Source organism: Convolutriloba macropyga, chromosome 3, assembly GCF_964194025.1.
Source record: "Convolutriloba macropyga chromosome 3, txConMacr16.3, whole genome shotgun sequence".
Lineage (NCBI taxonomy): Eukaryota > Metazoa > Xenacoelomorpha > Acoela > Convolutidae > Convolutriloba > Convolutriloba macropyga.
Genome location: NC_134470.1, coordinates 83,513,915 through 83,535,952, shown reverse-complemented (window position 1 = coordinate 83,535,952; position 22,038 = coordinate 83,513,915). Strand labels below are relative to the sequence as shown.

Below are 22,038 nucleotides of genomic sequence, written 5' to 3'. Positions count from 1 at the left end.
AAAGAAAATCCTAGTTTTTCAAGACCAAATTGACTATGATTTATTGTTTTTGGAGTTAGAGCCAAAAAATATCAAAGAAAACGAGAACACACTAAAGCAACATATGAACGTCTTTTGCAAAGATTTCGATCGCAATATCTTCTTTCAAAAATCTGTTCGCATTATTTTGATCGCAAAACTTTCGAGCGCAACATCTTCTTTCGCAGTAATTTTGATCGCAATATCTTCTTTCGCGAAGAACTTCGATCGCAATGTCCTCTTTTGCAAAATATGATTGCAATATTTTAATCGCTATGTATTCTTTCGCAAACAACTTGATCGCAATATCTTCTTTCGCAATATGATCTTTCGCAAAAATTTCGATCGCAATATTTTCTTTCGCAAAATTTGTGTGCAATAATTTCGATCACAATATCTTCTTTCACAAAAATCCTGACCGTAATATCTTTTGCAAATAATAACGGTAAGAGTAAGAAAAGGAATAGGAATAAGAACAGAAACAAGAAGCAGAATAACAAAGAAAACAAGAATAAGAAAAAGAATAAGAACAAGAACAAGGAGAACAAGAATAAGAGTAACAGAGAGAATAAATATAATAATAAAAACAACAAAAAAAGAAAATAATAAGAAGAATAACATTAGCAACAATAATAGTAATAGTAATAACAATAATAATAATAATAATAATCGAAAAAATAGAAATAATAATATTAATAATAACAATTCAAACGAAATTTGCGAAAGATATTGCGATGGAAGTTTTTGCAAATGAAGATATTCCGATCAAAATAGAGCAAACAAATTTTGCACAAGATGCTGCGATAAAACGTTTTGCGAAAACTGGTTTTGCAAACGAATTTACGAAAGAAGGTAATGGGATCAAAATATTGCCAAAGATATTGCAAAACAAGATACTGCTTATCAAAAATTTCGACCGCGATATCTTCTTCAATAAAATATTCGGTCTCAATAACTTTTTTCGCAAAACTCGGTTGCAATATTTTGATCGCAATTTCTTTCGCAATGCTTTTGAGCGCACTATCTTTTGCAAAACTTTTGATCGCTATATCTTTCGCAATATTTCGATCGCAAAATCTTTCGCAAAAATTCCGATCGCATTATCTTCTTTCACAAAAATCTTGATCGCAATATCTTTTGCAAATAATAGTAGTAAGAATAAGAATACGAAAGCGAAAAAGATTAAAAATAAGGCGAAAACAAGAAGAATAAAAAGTTAAGAATAAGAACAAGAAGAACAAGAACAAGAATAAGAGAAAGAATAAGACTAACAACAAAAATATATTAATAAAAGTGAAATAATAATGAAAATAATAAGAAGAATAAGAACAAAAATAATAATAATGATAATAATAATAATAATAATAATAATAATAATAATAATAATAATAATAATAATAATAAAAATAACAACAACAATAATAATAATAATAATAATAATAATAATAATAATAATAATAATAATAATAATAATAATAATAACAATAATAATAATATAAATAATAATACTAATAATAATAATAATAAAAATAATAATAAGAATAATAATAATACTAATAATAATAATAATAATAATAATAATAATAATAATAATAATAATAATAATAATAATAATAATAATAATAATAATAATAATAATAGTAATAATAATAATAATAATAATAATAATAATAATAATAATAATAATAATAATAATAATAATAATAATAATAATAATAATAATAATAATAATAATAATAATAATAATAGTAATAGTAATAATAATAATAATAATAATAATAATAATAATAATAATAATAATAATAATAATAATAATGATAATAATAATAATAATAATATTAATAATAATAATAATAATAATGATAATACTAATAATAATAATAAAAATAATAAGAATAAAAATAATAATAATAATAATAAAAATACTAATAATAATAATAATAATAATAATAATAATAATAATAATAATAATAATAATATTAATAATAATAATAATAATAATAATAATAATAATAATAATAATAATAATAATAATAATAATAACCAACCTTTGTTTCTAGCGAATCAAATGTTGCTCCATCTTCTTCCCCTAAAAAAAGAAAAACACCAGGCAGAATGTTGCACTTACAAAGAAATTCTTTAGAACAACCGCAAAGGAATAGTTCAGATTGCTCAGTTTTTCAGAAGCTCATATTTAGAGCTCAGTTTTTATAGTGATTCGCCAAAGGAGTGCTGCATCATGTGATTGAGTCCATTTTTGGTGTGCTGAAGGTGAATTTTGTCTCTACCCTTCGCGTCAAAGTCGCTTTTCTTTATAAGTGTCGGGCTTTTGTATCTATCTTTAAGCTTTTCAGCTAAATAAAGAATACTTTTAGTCCTCAGATCCGGATCAAAATCCGCTCTGGACAAAAAGCCACTGAATCTAACAAGGCGGGGATGCAGCGCTTTAATAACATATTCGAAGCTCCTGGAGATTTCGTCATCTTTTGATGAGTTTAAATCGTTGTCACCGCGAATGATGAAAACGTGAGTGTATTTCAGAAGATCACTGGTCAATGTTTTGAGATGAATGGATCTCCGGCCACCCTGGCAATTATAAGACGGGCTGCAAAAAGCAAGAGAAAAATCAGTTAATATACATGACAAAGCCAACAACATAACACAATACTTACCGATGACGGCGAACTCGCTCATTTAGAGCAAGCAGCCCCTCAGCATCACGGAGATTAGAATCTGCGACGAATACGATTCTTGTCTAACGAATGAGAAACAATATTTAACATTAACCTCAAAGAAAATCAGATTGAATAGGACGACCCATAACTTGCGTTATGAATCTAAACACTAGAAAATATTACTTGTGCGATAGCTTCGGGCAACAGGAGGAAAATAATTTGATTTTAGGCATATGTTTTGAAATTTATACCTCAAGAATTAACATATATCTCAAAGAAATTCAAATTGAATGTGAGGACACACAACTTGCGTTATGCGTCTAAACATTCGAATCCATTACTTGTGTAATAGCTTCAGTCAACAGGAGGAAAGTAATTTGATTTTAGGCATATTTTTTGAAAATTATACCTCAAAAATTAACATATATCTCAACGAAATTCAAATTGAGTGTGAGGACTCATAACTTCCGTTATGGGTCTAAACATTTGAGACCATCACTTGTGTAATTGCTTCAGGCAATAGGAGGGGAGTAATTTGATTTTGAGCATATGTTTTGAAATTTATACCTCAAGAATTAAAATATAAATCTCAAAGAAATTCAAATTAAATGTGAGGACCCATAACTTGCGTTATGAGTCTAAACATTCGAAACCATTACTTGTGTAATAGCTTCGGGCAACAGGAGGAAAGTAATTTGATTTTAGGCATATGTTTTGAAATTTATACCTCAAAAATTAATATATATCTCAACGAAATTCAAATTGAATGTGAGGACTCGTAACTTGCGTTTTGAGTCTAAACATTTGAGACCATTTCTTGTGTAATAGCTTCAGGCAATAGGAGGGGAGTAATTTCATTTTGAGCATATGTTTTGAAATTTATACCTCAAGAATTAAAATATATATCTCAAAGAAATTCAAATTAAATGTGAGGACCCATAACTTGCGTTATGAGTCTAAACATTCGAAACCATTACTTGTGTAATAGCTTCAAGCAATAGGAGGGAAGTAATTTGATTTTGAGCATATGTTTTGAAATTTATACCTCAAGAATTAAAATTTATATCGCAAAGAAATTCAACTTAAATGCGAGGACCCATAACTTGCGTTATGAGTCTAAACATTCAAAACCATTATTTGTGTAATAGCTTCGGGCAACAGGAGGAAAGTAATTTGATTTTAGGCATATGTTTTGAAATTTATACCTCAAGAATTAGCATATATCTCAAAGAAACTCAAATTGAATGTGACGACCCATAACTTGCGTTGTGAGTCTAAAAATTAGAAACCATTACTTGTGTAACAGCTTCAGGCAACAGGAGGAAAGTAATTTGATTTTAGGCATATGTTTTGAAATTTATACCTCAAGAATTAACATATATATCTCAAAGAAATTCAAACTATATGTGAAGACCCATAACTTGCGTTATGAGTCTAAACATTCGAAACCATTACTCGTGTAATAGCTTCGGGCAACAGGAGGAAAGTAATTTGATTTTAGGCATATATTTTGAAATTTATACCTCAAGAATTAGCATATATATCTCAAAGAAATTCAAATTGAATGTGAAGACCCATAAGTTGCGTTATGAGTCTAAACATTCGAAAACATTACTTGTGTAGTAGCTTCAGGCAACAGGAGGAAATTAATTTGATTTTAGGCATATGTTTTGAAATTTATACCTCAAAAATTAACATATATCTCAAAGAAAATCAAATTGGATGTGAGGACTCATAACTTGCGTTATGAGTCTAAACATTCGGAACCATTACTCTTGTAATAGCTTCGGGCAACAGGAGGAAAGTAATTTGATTTTAGGCATATGTTTTGAAATTTATACCTCAAGAATTAACATATATCTCAAAGAAATTCAAATTGAATGTGACGACCCATAACTTGCGTTATGAGTCTAAACACTAGAAACCATTACTTGTGTTACAGCTTCAGGCAACAGGAGGAAAGTAATTTGGTTTTAGGCATATGTTTTGAACTTTATACCTCAAGAATTAACATAAATATCTCAAAGAAATTCAAATTGAACGTGAAGACCCATAACTTGCGTTATGAGTCTAAACATTCGAAACAATTACTTGTGTAATAGCTTCGGGCAACGGGAGGAAAGTAATTTGATTTTAGGCATATGTTTTGAAATTTATACCTCAAGGATTAGCATATATCTCAAAGAAACTCAAATTGAATGTGGCGACCCATAACTTGCGTTATGAGTCTAAACACTAGAAACCATTATATGTTTAACAGCTTCAGGCAACAGGAGGAAAGTAATTTTATTTTAGGCATATATTTTGAAATTTATACCTCAAGAATTAGCATATATCTCAATAATCTCAAATTGAATTTGACTACCCATAGTTTGTGTTATGAGTCTAAACATTAGAAACAATTACTTGTGTTACAGCTTCAGGCAACAGGAGGAAAGTAATTTGATTTTAGGCATATGTTTTGAAATTTATACCTCAAGAATTAAGATATATCTCAAATAAACTCAAATTCAATGTGACGACCAATAAATTGCGTTAGGAGTCTAAACACTAGAAACCATTTCTTGTGTAACAGCTTCAGGCAACAGGAGGAAAGCAATTTGATTTTAGGCATTTGTTTTGAAACTTATACCTCAAGAATTAACATATAACTCAAAGACATTCAAATTGAATGTGAGGATTCATAACTTGCGTTATGAGTCTAAACATTCGAAACCATTACTTGTGTAATAGCTTCGGGAAACATGAGGAAAGTAATTTGATTTCAGGTATATGTTTTGAAATTTATACCTTAAGAATTAACATATATCTCAAAGAAATTCAAATTGAATGTGAGGATTCATAACTTGCGTTATGAGTCTAAACATTCGAAACCATTACTTGTGTAATAGCTTCGGGAAACATGAGGAAAGTAATTTGATTTTAGGCATATGTTTTGAAATTCATACCACAAGAATTAACATATATCTCAAAGAAACTCAAATTCAATGTGACGACCCATAACTTGCGTTAGGAGTCTAAACACTAGAAACCATTTCTTGTGTAACAGCTTCAGGCAACAGGAGGAAAGTAATTTGATTTTAGGCATTTGTTTTGAAACTTATACCTGAAGAATTAACATATAAATCAAAGACATTCAAATTGAATCTGAGGACCCATAACTTGCGTTATGAGTCTAAACATTTGAAACCATTACTTTTGTAATAGCTTCAGGCAACAAGAAAGAAAGTTATTAGTTTTTGGGCAATTAGTTTCAAATTTATAATACAATATTTAACATATATCCGAAAGAGATTCGAACCAGAATGTGACGACCCATAGCTTGCGTTATGAGTTTAATCACTAGAAACCATTACTTGTGTAACAGCTTCAGGCAACAGGAGGAAAGTAATTTGATTTTAGGCATATGTTTTGAAATTTTTACCTCATGAATTAAAATATATATCTCAAAGAAATTCAAATTGAATGTGAGGACCAATAACTTGCGTCATGAATCTAAACATTCGAAACCATTACTTGTGTAATAGCTTCAGGCAACAAGAAAGAAAGTTATTAGATTTTGGGCAAATAGTTTCAAATTTATAATTCAATATTTAACATATATCCGAAAGAGATTCGAACCAGAATGTGACGACCCATAGCTTGCGTTATGAGTTTAATCACTAGAAACCATTACTTGTGTAACAGCTTCAGGCAACAGGAGGAAAGTAATTTGATTTTAGGCATATGTTTTGAAATTTTTACCTCAAGAATTGACATATAACTCAAAGAAATTCAAATTGAATGTGAGGACCCATAACTTACATTATGCGTCTAAACATTCGAAACCATTACATGTGTAATAGCTTCAGGCAACAGGAGAGAAAGTTATTAGATTTTGGGCAAATAGTTTCAAATTTATATTTCAATATTTAACATATATCCGAAAGAGATTCGAACCAGAATGTGACGACCCATAGCTTGCGTTATGAGTTTAATCACTAGAAACCATTACTTGTGTAACAGCTTCAGGCAACAGGAGGAAAGTAATTTGATTTTAGGCATATGTTTTGAAATTTTTACCTCAAGAATTGACATATAACTCAAAGAAATTCAAATTGAATGTGAGGACCCATAACTTACATTATGCGTCTAAGCATTCGAAACCATTACATGTGTAATAGCTTCAGGCAACAGGAGAGAAAGTTATTAGATTTTGGGCAAATAGTTTCAAATTTATATTTCAATATTTAACATATATCCGAAAGAGATTCGAACCAGAATGTGACGACCCATAGCTTGCGTTATGAGTTTAATCACTAGAAACCATTACTTGTGTAACAGCTTCAGGCAACAGGAGGAAAGTAATTTGATTTTGAGCATATGTTTTAAAAATTATACCTCAAGAATTAAAATATATATCTCAGAGAAATTCAATTTGAATGCGAGGACCCATAACTTGCGTTATGGGTCTGAACATTCGAAACCATTACTTGTGTAACAGCTTCGAGGCAACAGGAGGAAAGTAATTTGATTTTAGGCATATGTTTTGAAACTTATACCTCAAGAATTAGCATATATCTCAAAGAAACTCAAATTGAATGTGACGACCCATAACTTGCGCTATGAGTCTAAACATTAGAAACCATTAATTGTGTAACAGCTTCAGGCAACAGGAGGAAAGTAATTTGATTTTAGGCATATGTTTTGAAATTTATACCTCAAAAATTAACATATGTCTCAACGAAATTCAAATTGAATGTGAGGACCCATAACTTGCATTATGAGTCTAAACATTAGAAACCATTACTTGTGTAACAGCTTCAGGCAACAGGAGGAAAGTAATTTGATTTTAGGCATTTGTTTTGAAATTTATACCTCAAAAATTAACATATATCTCAACGAAATTCAATTTGAATGCGAGGACCCATAACTTGCGTTATGGGTCTAAACATTCGAAACCATTACCTGTGTAATAGCTTCGAGGCAACAGGAGGAAAGTAATTTGATTTTAGGCATATGTTTTGAAAATTATGCCTCAAGAATTAACATATATCTCAAAGAAACTCCAATCGAATGTGATGACCCGTAACTTGCGTTATGAATCTAAACAATCGAAACCATTACTAGTGTAATAGCTTCAGGCAACAAGAAAGAAAGCTATTAGATTTCGGGCAAAGAGTTTAAAATTTGTACATCAATATTTAACATATATCCCAAAGCTATTCAGACCGGAATGTGACAACCGATAACTTGCGTTATGAGTCCAAACACTAGAAACCATTACTTGTGTAACAGCTTCAGGCAACAGGAGGAAAGTAATCTGATTTTAGGCATATGTTTTGAAACTTATACCTCAAGAATTACCATATATCTCAAAGAAATTCAAATTGAATGTGAGAACCCATAGCTTGCGTTATGAGTCTAAACATTGGAAACCATTACTTGTGTAACAGCTTCAGGCAACAGGAGGAAAGTAATTTGATTTTAGGCATTTGTTTTGAAATTTATACCTCAAAAATTAACATATATCTCAACGAAATTCAATTTGAATGCGAGGACCCATAACTTGCGTTATGGGTCTAAACATTCGAAACCATTACCTGTGTAATAGCTTCGAGGCAACAGGAGGAAAGTAATTTGATTTTAGGCATATGTTTTGAAAATTATGCCTCAAGAATTAACATATATCTCAAAGAAACTCCAATCGAATGTGATGACCCGTAACTTGCGTTATGAATCTAAACAATCGAAACCATTACTAGTGTAATAGCTTCAGGCAACAAGAAAGAAAGCTATTAGATTTCGGGCAAAGAGTTTAAAATTTGTACATCAATATTTAACATATATCCCAAAGCTATTCAGACCGGAATGTGACAACCGATAACTTGCGTTATGAGTCCAAACACTAGAAACCATTACTTGTGTAACAGCTTCAGGCAACAGGAGGAAAGTAATCTGATTTTAGGCATATGTTTTGAAACTTATACCTCAAGAATTACCATATATCTCAAAGAAATTCAAATTGAATGTGAGAACCCATAGCTTGCGTTATGAGTCTAAACATTGGAAACCATTACTTGTGTAATAGCTTCTGGCAAAAGGAGGGAAAAACTTTGGTTTTGAGCATATGTTTTGAAACTTATACCTCAACAATTAAAATATATATCTCAAAGAAATTCAAATTAAATTTGAGGACCCATAACTTGCGTTATGAGTCTAAACATTCGAAACCATTACTTGTGTAATAGCTCGGGCAACAGGAGGAATTTTATTTGATTTTAGGCATATTTTTTGAAATTTTTTTCTCAGGAATTAACACAATCTCAAAGAAACTCAAATTGAATGTGACGACCCATAACTTGTATTATGAATCTAAACAATCAAAATCATTACTTGTGTAATAGCTTCAGGCAACAAGAAAGAAAGCTATTAGATTTCGGGCAAAGAGTTTAAAATTTGTACATCAATATTTAACATATATCCCAAAGCTATTCAGACCGGAATGTGACAACCGATAACTTGCGTTATGAGTCCAAACACTAGAAACCATTACTTGTGTAACAGCTTCAGGCAACAGGAGGAAAGTAATCTGATTTTAGGCATATGTTTTGAAATTTATACCTCAAGAATTACCATATATCTCAAAGAAATTCAAATTGAATGTGAGAACCCATAGCTTGCGTTATGAGTCTAAACATTGGAAACCATTACTTGTGTAATAGCTTCAGGCAAAAGAAGGGAAAAAATTTGGTTTTGAGCATATGTTTTGAAACTTATACCTCAACAATTAAAATATATATCTCAAAGAAATTCAAATTAAATTTGAGGACCCATAACTTGCGTTATGAGTCTAAACATTCGAAACCATTACTTGTGTAATAGCTCGGGCAACAGGAGGAATTTTATTTGATTTTAGGCATATTTTTTGAAATTTTTTTCTCAGGAATTAACACAATCTCAAAGAAACTCAAATTGAATGTGACGACCCATAATTTGCATTATGAATCTAAACAATCAAAACCATTATTTCTGTAATAGCTTCAGGCAACAAGAAAGAAAGTTATTAGATTTTGCGCAAAGAGTTCAAAAATTGTACATCAATATTTAACATATATCCCAGAGCGATTCAAACTCGAATGTGACGACCGATAACTTGCGTTATGAGTCCAAACACTAGGAACCATTACTTGTGTAACAGCTTCAGGCAACAAGAGGAAAGTAATCTGATTTTAGGCATATGTTTTGAAATTTTTACCTGAAGAATTAACATATATATCTCAAAGAAATTCAAATTAAATGTGAAGATCCATAACTTGCGTTATGAGTCTAAACATTCAAAACCATTACTTGTGTAATAGCTTCAGGCAACAGGAGGGAAGTAATTTGATTTTGAGCATATGTTTTGAAACTTATACCTCAAGAATTAAAATATATATCTCAAAGAAATTCAAATTAAATTGAGGACCCATAACTTGCGTTATGAGTCTAAACATTCGAAACCATTACTTGTGTAATAGCTCGGGCAACAGGAGGATTTTTATTTGATTTTAGGCATATTTTTTGAAATTTTTTTCTCAGGAATTAACACAATCTCAAAGAAACTCAAATTGAATGTGACGACCTATAACTTGCATTATGAATCTAAACAATCAAAACCATTACTTGTGTAATAGCTTCAGGCAACAAGAAAGAAAGTTATTAGATTTCGAGCAAAGAGTTTAAAATTTGTACATCAATATTTAACCTATATCCCAGAGCGATTCAAACTGGAATGTGACGAGCGATAACTTGCGTTATGAGTCCAAACACTAGGAACCATTACTTGTGTAACAGCTTCAGACAACAGGAGGAAAGTAATCTGATTTTAGGCATATGTTTTGAATTTTTTACCTCAAGAATTAACATATATATCTCAAAGAAATTCAAGTTAAATGTGAAGACCCATAACTTGCGTTATGAGTCTAAACATTCAAAACCATTACTTGTGTAATAGCTTCAGGCAACAGGAGGGAATTAATTTGATGTTGAGCATATGTTTTGAAACTTATACCTCAAGAATTAAAAAATATATCTCAAAGAAATTCAAATTAAATTTGAGGACCCATAACTTGCGTTCTGAGTCTAAACATTCGAAACCATTACTTGTGTAATAGCTCGGGCAACAGGAGGATTTTTATTTGATTTTAGGCATATTTTTTGAAATTTTTTTCTCAGGAATTAACACAATCTCAAAGAAACTCAAATTGAATGTGACGATCCATAACTTGCGTTATGAATCTAAACACTAGAAACCATTTCTTGTGTAATACCTTCAGGCAACAGGAGGAAGTAATTTGATTTTAAGCACATGTTTTGAAATTTATACCTCAAGAAAAAAAATATATATCACAAAGAAATTCAAATTGAATGTGACGACCCATAACTTGCTTTATGAATCTAAACATACGAAAACCATTACTTGTGTAATAGCTTCAAGCAACAAGAAACAAGTAATTTGAAATTTTGGGCAATTTTTTTTTAATTTGTAACTCATTAATTATAACATAAGAACTTTGAAAAACTTTCGAGGAACGAATATAACATTAACAACTTATTTAACATTCTGAAAACGGACTAAGAATGATCAAATGCAATGCTTTGCAAAGTTTCATCGCAAAACAACACTCTCCAGCTATTGAAACACAAAACACTGTGGATAAAGAGTCTACATTAATCATATCTTCACGCTCAGTTTTTCTGATTAGATAAAAGAAACCTGTCACATGGCCAACTTCTTGCACAACATCAAATTCAGCAACACTGGCAAAAATCTTTCTATCAGAAGCCGCATTTGGAAGAATTATAAAATAAACAATTTTTCCAAAATACTCGGGATTTTTCCTTTTGTAACGAACAAAGCTGTTGCATTTGCCAGAAAAAGGTGCACGGGAATAAGCAGGGGAGTCGAAATAAACTTTATTTACCAACAGACGATTCAGAAATATTGCCTCTGGATAAAGAAGACGACCTATTTTCAAACTTCCCTTTCAGCATGAACGCTGAAGAGTCTGATTTATTAGAATTTTCTTAGCCAAGGATTTGTCTGACCAATCCGCCGAAAACAATCTCCCCAGACTTATTATGAAGATCAAGCAAACGCTGTCTTTTTAAGAAAGGTCGACAAACAACTTCGCATTCGTAATGCGATCCTGTGAAAACTTCGCCTAAAATCCTATTCGCAGATTCAAAACTCATCGCCGAGAAAGCAAAAAGCGGCCCAAATCTTCGAACTTGCGTAGGTAGATGGCGAAGGGAGTGGATATTGATCGTTTCTACTCGTTCATTTCCATCAAAAATATCAACCACGCTAGAGCAGAACTGATTTAATAGACGTTCAGCAGCTACAACGTTTTCTTCTTTACCGAATTCAAGCAACAACCGAACGCCAAATACAAAACTCAATAAATTGTCATACAATACTTTGGGAATTCGTTTCCAAAAAACTACGGGACTCAGATAAAACAACCAATTGAAAAAATCATTGGCTTTAAATTGGTTTATTTCATGAAGCGATCGGATTTTGCGAGAATAGGTAATGAGTTCTCGTGGGCAAGTTGGAGAAGGAACCAAATCGTTAGTTTCTTTTCGGTAAGTTGGGGCCATCTTTTTCAGCAAATGCTTTAACAATTCTGGAAACACTCCCCCAATTCTGGAAACACTCCCTATGGGCGCTGTTAGAGGAAGACCAGACAAGACATCGCTAAAAGCGCTCTGGCCTTTTACAACAAAACAGGATGCAGATGAGGTTGCTGACCTGAGCTCTGCAGCTTCTACGTACAGACTATGTAAAGTTGTCTCTCGAATTGATCCGGACTGATTATGGGGATAATACGCATGTGCTCTTCCTATTGTTATTCCTTCAGCGGTACCAAAATGGCATCCAAAGTACCCATTGAACTGCATCATGTTTAAAACATGGGGTTAGGCAACCAAGTCGATCACCAGAAGTCACTTTGAAAGATGTTGTTATCTTCGGAAAATCCGGGCCAAAAACTTCGATTGGGGAAAAAGTTCAGCTCTTAATCGAGGAACGATCTCATTCCATTTTCGAGCACCAGAACCAACACAGAGACAGTACAAAACAATGTTTTTGCGAGACATTCGCAAAATTGGTGGCATATCAGAGCATTTAAGCCAAACGGGCCACAACTCTTTTTTGTACTTGGACTTCTTAATATTTACACCGTCTGTTGACATCAAAAGATTCAGTTCTAGTGTGCTCTTTTGAATGCAAGCGTTAGGTGCTAAACTCGGATTTAGGTCTTGTTTCACGTTTTCTCTCCTGAATTGCGAATAATCAAAAATTCGTCGTATAAGTCGTTGAACAATTTTTTTTAATTGGTTGCGAAAGTTGAGGGTAATTACGTTGCCGTTCAAACTATTCAGACTTGCCCTTGTCTGATTCGATAGATCTCGCTGCATTTGTCGTACCAGCGAATGGCCAGAAGGCGAACAATTATCGGTTGTAAGAAGAGCTTGCGTAACAGAGTACAAAGCTATCGAGGCTTCGTCCGATAGAGAGAAACGGGAACTGAACAAGTCCAGGAGAGCATTAGCCTGCTGCACGGTAACAGTACTGATAGGAAAGAGCGGAGTTCCTCCTGCAGACTCGGTTGCGACTATCGGTTGGGGACTTTCGGGTTTTTCTTGTATTGTTGATAACGAACAAACAAGAAGCTCTGGGAAATTTATTGACAATCGCTCCAACTTCAGAGACCACTTCTAGATCAGCTGACAGACTTCCATCCGGGCTATCATCCACATTCGGCTCCAACTTTCCAGATGTTTCAAGAACCTCTAGAGGAGAGCTTCTCTGAGTTATTACATATTGACTTTGAGAAACTGCAGCAGACGAGTCACCCGAAAGATCACTAGTAGGCACCTCGGTTATTCGGTTGTACATTTCCACCAGCTCCCTCTGACTCAACCTTTTCTTCTTAGGTTTGACAGGAGCTATAGATAACAATTTATTTTGTTCGGCCACAGACACCTGTACAACCTCTCTGATAATTTCACTAAGAAAAACTGGTAAAACAATCAACACCTTCTCTTCTAATTCTTCACAAGTCTGACATTTGAAGAAATTTTGTTCGAAGAACTCGGGCCAATATTTGACTAAAATCTCAGAATTGCTTGATATTCGTTTCTTTGTTCTCAATTGCACAACACCCGAGACGCTAGAGCAGTCGTACTCGCAATTAGGGTTATAGTCTGAATTGACAAATCGAACTGGCCCCACCAGCAACTGGACCCTTAATTACCGCTGATGGTTTCAAATCTTCCGATCAAACGTATAGCAGTTGATAGCCGTTGTGTTTACCAAGAGCAGTTTTTAAATTTGGCACTAAGTTTGCATAGGAGGATCAAACCGTCTCGTACGTTTCGCGCCACAATTTTGTCGTCGCAACAAGCTGATCGAATCGCCTTTCTGACAGAGGTCTCACTATACATTCAGCGTTCCGATAGCAGTTTTCAACTTTATGCTAGACGGCATAATGATCACATTGGCTGAGCATGGCCCAGTCAACTTGTTTCGATAGCATTGAACTGAAACTACGTATCTTTTTTCAACAAAAGAAAATGGACTGAAGCAGCGTATAGGATAAAAACTAAGCGTCAGAAAGAACAGAAATCTTCAATTACTACTGATATTGATCTGCGTGGCGGGGTAACGTTGTCGAGATCGAGCTACCTGGGTCGGGAGGAGGTGCACAGGAGGTACGTTTTCGAAAAAAAAAGTAAAACTTCATTAAAAGGAACCTAACAGCCGCACTTTTAGAAAAAAATTTTCTCCCTTTTCCAATATTAGTCTGCATGTTTTCATGATTTGAAACCCGTCCCCGCTGTTCAAAATTTAATTATCAGTAACTATTTGGAAACAGTCAACACAAACGGTTCAGAGAAAATCTGCATAGAAAGGACCGACAGAACTAAAACTATTGCTACAAACTTCAAGAGATTAAAAACACCCGAGCAAACACTTCACTAACAGGGAAAAGTTTCTGATAACAGTTGAAATAGTTAAAATTGAGCATAGTAACGAGGATAGGAACAAACGAAAATATTATTTTTTTAACTTTTGAACAACAAAATCTGGTTAGATAAGCATAAATATACAGTCCAAGATTGATATTCAAGAAATGCAATCTGTTGATTCTCAGAAAAGTCTTGAGAAATTAGTTCTCAACTATAGGAACGCACTAACTAGATAAACCAGCAAATGAAAAATAGGAGTGCTTGAGAGAAAGAAGACATCTGAAGAGCTTAAGAAGGTAAGAAAGAATTGAGTTCAGAAAGCAAGCAGTCCCTGGTTTCACAAATTCTAATTCTCATTTTGTGTAGAGCTTTTCTTGTAGAGGTTGTTATTTTCCTCAACAGGTGACTCAACATTGCCAAAACTTCTAAGTTCGTTTGACTTTAGCTCATTGTCCCGGTTGTTGTAGCTGACTTTTGCGTGCTCGTACATAGCCAGCCACTTTTCGCTGTACTTGAGTCTGAAGAGTTCTATAACAGAAAACAAGAATGGTCCATTTACAGCATACTTTTGCGCCAAAAAACTTGAGAGAGCAAAATACAAATTAAGAATGAGACCAGAAAGACGTCAAAACTTTGTGCAAAACTCAAAACGTCTCCAGAAAATTCTAACGCATCTTCACCCTTCAATTGATTTTTTTCGACCTGGATTGTAGACCCTTCGTGCAGGTGCTTCACATCTTGCTGAATCTGAACAAAACAATCGGACATCGTTTTTTGAACCACTATCATTTTGACAAGGAAACCGCTATTCAAGAAAACCGGATATTTAAAAGAAACAATTCAAAAATATTTTCAAGTGCAAGATCTTTACGCACTGACCATTATCTTAAGCTGATATTCATGGTTCTGCAGCTCATTGTAATTTCTATTAGCAAGTGAGCCGATTGACGCTTTCAGGTGCTTCACCGCCTTGTTCAAGTCAGCGACGGTGTCCCGCAATTCGGACTGGACCGTGACACTGTAATTCACTGCCTCCAGCAGCTTACTGTAAAGTTCATTTCCCTCTAGACCTTCTGTTGACACGTTGGTCTTACGTGACTTGCGGGGAATCCCTGGTGTTGATGTCTTAATAGAAATGTAGCAGGGTTGGCTGTTGGTCTAAAGAAGGGCTTTCCTTAATGGCAGCATAGATTAGAAAACAAGAATATGAGGGCGAACACTTTTACCTGTCGAACAATAGAGACTGGCTCTATCTCCTCCTCTTCATCTATCATCAGATCATTGTCACCCAAAACTCTTTGGAGATCTTCAACGCAGAGGTCCGGCCTTGAGGTGTGAACAGCATTACTCAAATCAGGGTTCAAAATTGTTGTGTTGTTTGCGTCGCTCGGCAAACACTGACTGAAGTTCAGTCTTTAAGAAACCAAGCAAAGCGCAGAGGAAGGGCCCGGTATCAATTGGTTGCGTGGTTCCAGTACTGTAAGGTTAGGGTCAGTACTGATCTGGAACGAAAACTCATCACTTGCCTGACTATCGTTTCTTTGGGATATTAGATATTTTTGCTCCACTACATCACAAAATCCCTTGTGGCCGACAGCGTTGACGAGAGCTGATCATATATAGGAGCCTGTTCTGGGGTTTTCTTGACGTGTCAGACATCAATTGTGTCTCTACCCTTTAAAATACCGAAACCTTCCATATATATATATATATATATATATATATATTTATATATATATTGACAAATTACAGAAAACAAATCAAGACATTATTTTCAATAAAGGTCATAAATAAAGTAAACTGCCTTGATTTTTACACGCTGCTCGTCGTTCATTCCCAATGCATTAGTGAAGTTTCAAATTTACAACTAAGGTTGACTTGTTATCGAACTTTAAGAACCAGAAGCGATTTTTCAGGAAGGCTAGGTTCCGGTCATCAATGGCTTTTGCAACTTCTTTATCTTCTAACTCAACCCTCTTGTGTCACGCAGATGGGGCCCAAATCCCTAGAAAACAGCTGGTAGATAGAATCCACAACCGTTGCAGCTTCGACACTTCGGTAAAAACTGATAAAAAACTTTCAAAATTTTTCCTAATCATAATTTTTCGTGAAACGCTGTCAGAAAACCTAAAAATTTACCTCAAGTTATAGTATCAATCGCAGCGAGACCTCACTAATTAGAGCGGTCTCAAAAACATCTCAAACCGTATTTGTAGCTGCCTATTTCGACAACTCAGTCACACAGGAGTGAGGAAGGTATAATGGTAAAAACCCGACAAAAATAGATACAGTTGCCGTATGGTCCATTGTTAATAATTCAGATTACCGGAAAATAGCCGCGATAGACGCTTGCGGCCTTCCATCAAACAACTAAAACATGAGACAGACAGATTGACCACCAGTCCTTCAATAGACCACTACACTTTTCAGTTAGATTCGGACTGTCATTTTTACGAGACACATACGCTCCATAAGGAAAAAGCCCTGAAAGAACTTGAAGCATGATGGGCTCATATGGCACGGATAACTCATCACAGAAATATTTCACAAGGATCAGCAAATGTATTTTGTCAAAATCGGGGTTTATTTTCAACGGAATCGGAATAGATCCGAAAAATCACATGTATGTACCACCTGGAATGAGCACCAGGTATGTACCTGATAATAGATTGCTAAGAACTATTCGAAATTAGACCGAAATAAGGCTCAAATTAGACTGGACTAGAAACGTCAGTTAGCAGACAGGATAAGCCAACTCATGTTAAAAATTGAGCTTCTTACGTGCTCTCAAAAAAAATTTATTAGAGAAAGAGCGTCAGGCATACCTCTTTTTTCGGGGGTACGGTACTTGAAATCCAGAATTCTGACCAAAGTATAAATCGGATTGGGAGGGGACATAGCTCATTCAATTGCCCGTGAAATAAAGTTTAAAACTGTATATTTGACATCTTATTTGGACCAGTTTTTCGCGAATTAAAGACCAGCGAGCTATGACCCCCGACCACAATTTATAACTCATTACGCTTTTAACCCATATTTATAACCCGGTTATAAAGGGTTACAAAGATAAAGGGTGATATAAAAAGTGATATAAACAGTGATATGAACAGTTATAGTTGGCTAATTATAACTAGTTTTACTAGCACTAACAGAGGGCAACATTGGCTCTTGAGTAAGTTTATATTGAGGGACATCTGTACTTTGCACTGGCTGATTTGTACTTTGCACCATAATAGGGTCCACTGGGTGCCGCACCACGGGACCTCGGGCTATCATGGGAACCCTCACAGTAGCACCCTTTTTGACAATTTTGCATCGGTTAAAGTTCGACATTTGGCTGATCTAAAAAAAAGTACATAAATTTGATTTCGGCTATTTTAGGGGCTGAAACGGCTGAAAAATGGCTCAAAATGGCCCAGAACACCTGAAATACCCTCAATAGACCCTCCCGGGGTGCTAATAAACACCCAATAATCAATTTGGTATGCCCCCGGCATCATTTTCTAGCACCCCGGGAAAGTGGCCCAAAAGTAATGCCAAAATTGTGGCACGTTGCGAAATTTTTTTGAATTCGAAAATTTCACTCGAAAATTTTTGAAAAGTTGGTTTTGACTTGGGAATCAACTTGCAAGTGTTACCCAAGTCTTGGCCAAGACTTGTCAGACTTGTAAGACTTTTTTTGAGACTTGCCCAATACTGGAAAATGAAATAAGACTTGGATTTAGACTTGCCTGCTACTGATATAGACTTGGAGTTCGGTACGGGTAGAAGTTATTATTATTATAGAAACCGAAATTCTGAAAAAAAAACAAAAAGAAAGGTTTCAAATTCAAGAATGGTGTTGATTGCATCTTTTGTCTTGAACCAAATGCATTGAAAACTTTTTTTAAAACGAAACATACCAAATTTGTCTTACGTATGTGTTTGTTTGCATCTTGTCAACATCTTGGTCATTTGTTGTCTCGAGGGACAGTGCTGGAGTGTATCCCCACCTTTCTGATAAAAACAGCAGTTGGATACAAACTGTTGAGATATCAAAAATTAGAATAAATGCTTCTGTTTCGAGTGCAACTAAAAAGAAAATTGTCTAAAATTGATCCTGTGCTAGAGTTACTGCACGTGTACTAAAAAAATAACATCAAAACACCGTCAAAAAATAAAATTTATCAAAACTTCATATAGGAATCTCAAATTTTTCCTTGCATTAACATTCGGTGGTTTGCTGGTTAATGTAGCTCATTTTTATTGTCGACTAATTTTCGGTGAATTTTTTAGCGTTTTTTTTTTCATTGGTGGTTGACACAAGTCAAGTGAATAACGATACCTTCGATTAATCCCAAAAATTGCTAGCGGGCAAAAATAATAACTCCTCAGATGCCCGTGCTCTGTTGGAAGAGTAAGCTCGATATAGTCCATTGCTATTGTTAATTAGGCAATCTAAGGGATATCGATTTCTAGATGCAAAAACAATTTTAATTTTTTTGTTAATTGGCTTCAACACCATAATAGATTACCCGTACCATACCTAAAGATTATATTCTGAATCAGGCCTGATTCAGAATATAATCAGAGAAAGTCCTAGGCCTGATGCAGAGTCTGATCAGGTCAAATACAAGGCTGCTAAGAGAACACTCTAGAGTAGCTCTCTTATGATTCTATTGACAGAGAAAACTCAAGACTTGTGGGTCTCTGCCCAGAAAAATTCCACAACTTGGGCCTCTCTGCCAAGAGAAGGTTAAAGTCCTGGGTCACTCTGAAAAAAGTAGAACCAAGAATTGGTGACCTCTTGGCAGACGAGACGCAAGACTTCGGATGTCGCTAGGCAGAACTGTTCCAAGATTCGATCTTTCCTGGAAAAAGGGTTAGAATGGTGCTTTTTTTCCAGATTCATGGGCATTTTTCGCTTAAGTTTGAGTACCCTCAAATATAAATAAAGCACCGATGGCACCATTTATGATTACGAAAATTATCAAAAATAATTTCTTGACTCTTTTTGAGTTATTGTCACGTTTTCAACACCTATGAGCTCCTTAAGAACAGTAATTCAGTACTCACTATAGAAGAAAAGTGAAGAGCTTTTGCTGAAAAAAAAACTATCACAATACGAAACATTCCCAAAAAATACATAACACAACATTCAGAAGCAAAAAACAAAAACATACTAACAAGCACGCTAACTCGCACACGCAATGAGTAGCATTTCTTGAATTTGAGAAGAAAAACTTAATTTAAGGTAAATTTTTGAAATAACATTAATGACATTAACTGAGAACGATATCATTATTGAGATACTAATTTAGACAAAAAGCTGTGATTCTCTTTCTATCTTAGGAACCAATTGAAACTCAGCTCAAAAAACCCAACCGTTCTTACATTTTAGATAAAACCAAGGGAAGAAGATATGCGACAAAAAATCTTTGCTGAATTCTGAAATGCACAAAAAATTTCAAATATTACTTTTTTTCTGGAAACTAGAGCAGAGTTAATTTAAATGACCGCAAATCAATTACACTAACACTTCTTAATTTTCTTATAAATTTCGGGATCTAATAACCAGCTGTGTAAGTGTAATGATTTAATCAGTTAAAATTTTATGTTGTCCACTCAAACCGCGAATGTTTCGTTTTTTTAATACAAATTACATTTAATCTGTTTTTGAGACATAATACGTAAGCCTGGGTCTTATTTGATAAAAACACTACGTAAGCCTGGGTCTTATTTGGTCTTATTTGGTTAGAGTTTTTTCATCTCTAACGGGGATATTTCATAACGCAAACCGAGGAAACGATTTCTAAGACTTGGCAGAGAAATCTAAGACTTGGATTTTCTCTAACCAGAGTGGCGCCAAAACGCGTAACTGAATACCAAATGTCGGGGCGTTTCCCTCATTAAATGAAGAACATCGAGTCTTCGTGATGTCAGCCTTAACTCTGTCCAGAGAAACCCAAGACTTGGGTTCTGCTCTGCCCAGAAAACCCAAATTTTGGCCTCTCTCTGACCAGAGAGGTCATAAGTCTTGGCTCCGCTACCCAAGTCTTGACATCTCTCTGCCAAGACTTGGCCTCTGGAAGTTCTTTGAATCAGTCCTGATAGGCTGTGGGGGTTCAGTACGGGTACTGTCAACACCTTGTTTGGTAAGTACAGTACTAATGGCTCAATACACCCTCTGCCGTGGATATGGAATAATCTCCGCCGTGTATTAACATCGTCAAGCGGGTTGTAAAAATCTTTACCTAAACGGTTGAATAACAACTTTTTATACACCAGTTGCTAAAATGTCATCAAAACTAAATATTTTAGTGTTTGCGGAGGTGTCTTGTTGCAGTTGAATGTAATTTTGACCCATGCTAGCTGTGTCTGGAACCCTAAAAAGAAAAAGTTTGCCTGGGATAAAGGTAAACTGGCTGTCAATGCTGGTAAGTTTCTTCAAACCGAGTTAACGCAAAATTCTTTCTTTCATTTTAATTTGAGACCACTTTGTTGTAAAAAGTCGGTTTAAGCCAGGACAGTCAGCCCTCCATTTCATCATTCCATAAATATAAAAGCTTCCCTGTGAAGATTTCCAGGAGATTATCGATTATTCTTTTACGATGTCAAGTAGGATTTTTAGTAATCATAGTAAGTGATAAATGATTTGTAGTCATGTAGGGATAAAAATTTCAGACCGATTAGCAAAGTGCTTCAACAATTCTGTAATTGGACTTTGATAACGAGAATGAGCAGTCTTCTCCAAAATGAATTGAAAAAAAAGAAGTAGTTTGTTTGTAGCCTTACTAGATAATAGATGATATTTATGGTTTCCTGCTGTCCCGGGTTGCCCACTAGAAACCTTTCTTGGCAACCGTATTCAAGCCATATATTGAGTTTATGTTAACTTGGCAAACGAGCTTGAAAGAACCACGGAGCCATTTAAAAACCATGAAGGAAAATTTTTTGGCTCCGTGTAAGAACCATTTAAGAACCATGAATGGATCATGTAAGAATCAAGTATGGACCATGTAAGAGCCATATTAGAACCATATTTTGACCACATAAAAACCAAGTAAGAATCTTATATGGTACTATTATACCATAAGTCGTCTAAAGCGCTTAATGCAGGATACCATATAAATCTCATATAAAGAAATCTTCACAACCACATCAAAATCATATGTGAAATTTTGTATGGCCTTGCATGGAACCATATATGGTTCTTTGATATGGTTCCCAAGAGCGGTCAAACAGGGTCATTTCCCGCTGTTTAAAATTTGAAAATAAGAAACTTGTCCACAGTGAGCATATTAAATCTCCGCAGTGAAAACAGTAAAAAAGATTATCGTTTTTGGTCCTTATAGAAATCAAAATGGTT

At 34.4% G+C, this 22,038-nt stretch overlaps 1 protein-coding gene across 1 annotated transcript in view; it reads left to right on the top strand.

Annotated features, from left to right (window-relative positions):
• Window positions 1-22,038, top strand: part of LOC142337339 (uncharacterized) — a 46,576-nt gene that overhangs the window by 8,599 nt on the left and 15,939 nt on the right. The window contains exon 2 of the mRNA XM_075386556.1: window positions 20,991-21,106. The gene's annotated coding sequence lies outside the window, so the exon portion shown is untranslated. The remainder of the gene's footprint in view (window positions 1-20,990; window positions 21,107-22,038) is intronic.